Source organism: Limulus polyphemus, unplaced genomic scaffold (assembly GCF_000517525.1).
Source record: "Limulus polyphemus unplaced genomic scaffold, Limulus_polyphemus-2.1.2 Scaffold517, whole genome shotgun sequence".
NCBI classification, from domain to species: Eukaryota; Metazoa; Arthropoda; class Merostomata; order Xiphosura; family Limulidae; genus Limulus; species Limulus polyphemus.
Window position 1 is genome coordinate 46,985 of NW_013666127.1, and position 2,491 is coordinate 49,475.

General features: G+C 32.1%; 1 protein-coding gene across 6 annotated transcripts in view; it reads left to right on the forward strand.

Moving 5' to 3' along the window:
* Positions 1-2,491, forward strand: part of LOC106458794 — an 82,906-nt gene that overhangs the window by 633 nt on the left and 79,782 nt on the right. The gene's annotated exons all lie outside the window — the stretch shown is intronic.

The window sequence follows — 2,491 nt, forward strand, 5'->3', positions numbered from 1 at the left end:
AAGATGGAGCACCATGTCACACTGCTAGAAACACCCAAAAGTGGCAGGAAGAAAATTGCATCCAGAAGTTGTCGTGGCCAAGCTAATCTCCTGATATGAACCCCATCGAAAACCTCTGGGCCATACTCGACTGGCAAGTCAAGAGACAACAAAAAAACCAACTTCGAAGAGCGATCTATTCCAAGTTTTGAAGCAAGAGTGGGCAAAAATTCTACAATCTAAAATTGACGAGATGATTCTCACGATGCCCCAAAGAATCAACGAAGAGAAAGGAAGATCTACTACATATTAATTAATTATAAATATCAATTCATGTGAATATGACTAAAAAATTTCATTTGGTCTGGAAAGGTGGTGTCTATTTACTTGTGACCACGCTGTGTACATTAGTTCTGTTGTGTACCGACGCTGTTGTTAGTAGTGTTACTACAGAATACCTGACTGGGTTGGCGCCTGCAGAGCGAATGTTGAACACTGGAACTGAAGTGAAAGGAGTTATAGAATTGTTATATGTAAAGCTTTATCAAAGTTTGTGTATCATGCATATCACATTCACTGATTCAGTCAATGTATTTACTACCGTGATTTAAGAAACTTGTTATGTATTAAATCTGTCTAATACTCTAAATAACTGTAATATATATTGAGTTGATTAAAGTATAAATTATAGAAACGCTTCTAGTTCTTACTTAGTATGTGGTAAGTTCCAACTAGAACTTAGAAGTAGAAACAGTGAAACTGAAAGGGTGGCTTCTGATTTATGAAGTGAACCTTACCTTGTGCCCTCCACTCTTCTCACATGTAGAACTAAAGATGGCCAGCACTTAAGTGGAAAGATAATTTGAGAAAAGTTAACAAAGAGTTTGAGGAAAGTTAGAGATTACAGATTTAGTTTCAAATTTAAACCTTTATGAAGTGATAAATATGTGTGTGTGTATATATATATATATATATATATATATAAATATCTATCTATATGTCATATCATATGTTTAGATTAGGTATAGGATGAAAAGTTATTTAAATTCTATATTGACTGTAGTCATTGTATGAAATATATTGAGTCAATGATTACACTGTGGTAAACAGTTGACTCAGCATACCTTATATTGGTGTTGAATAAAATTATAACTTTGAAAGATAGAATGTTTAGGTTTGTGTTAGATTATGTAAGGCTAAGATAAAGAAAGTTATGCATAATCCATAGAGACTGTTGGTTTATAAAGTTAATGTTCGTCACATCTTCATTTAACATTTTATGGAAAGTGACAGAATTTTTAATGTTATACATTTTAGTGAAAAATGAATTGTACTGAAGTTGCCATAAAGTTAAAAAAAATTCTGTGTGTAATTTGTTAAAAGAAGAAACTAGTCAAAAGTGTTAGTGTTTGAGCCCTTTCTCAACTTAATCCTCCAAATTACAACAAATTCTAACAAAATGTAATGAAGTTTGATAGTTAAGTTTACAGTTATTTTCTTTATAATGCTTTTGTCAGGAAATGGAAAATTTTTAACTTTACACATAAAATATTCTGTTTTATTCTAAACCTTGGATAATGTTTGATTAATAACACTAATGCTTAAATTAAGATATTGTGCTTCATTTTTATTTTAGATTTCTTTTCAAGTAGGTACTAGCTCTTTAAAATAGGTATGCTTAACTAAGTCAAGAAAAGTTGATAGGTTTTGTACTTTTTCATCCATGTATATGTGTGTTATGTTAATTCATAAATCTTTATGGTAGGTTTTCTAGAAATGTTGATATTAAAGTTCAAAAGAGAACCTACTGCTATTTGGTTATGAATTAATTTATTGCACAAAGGTGATAGTATGAGTGTTATGAAAAAAAAAAGTATTTAGTTTCACCTGTAAATATTGGTAATGTTCCTGCATTACTAAATGATCTCTTAATTGTAGACTTAAGTTTTTACTGATTTTGTGTAAGAACAGGCTGGTATAAAGGTTGCTGAAATAAAATATTTAGATATTTAGCTATTAAAAGTTTTAACTTTTGTTTGCACTGCATGGAATTTTCAATATGTGTGGATTAATACCTATACTTTCTTTTGTAATGCAAAAGTAATTCTTCAGTGTACTTCGGACCTTTACCTATTGAAAAGGATGTTGGTGTACTTTGGTGACAGATTTTCTTGTAGGCAGATTTTGTTAAACAAGACCGATGTCTGTAGGTTTACTTTCTTCTTAGAATTCTTCTTAAGAAGTCGATAAGCCGTCTTAACGTTGTTAGAACAACGGATAAAAGTTGTAGATAGTGATGAGTTGGCCAACGCGTTTCGAATGCGTTCTGCATCCATTATCAAGGCTGAATGTTGTGTGAATTGTGATTACTGTTGGTGGATATTTATAGGTATGGGTAAGCAGGTGGTGGTATCTAGCTTGTGGAAGGCGTTAATTGGTGGAGTGTTGTATTGTGGGGGTTTCTCGCCAAGAAGTAGCAGTGTACGTGCTGTTCCTGTCGATTGTTTGTTGA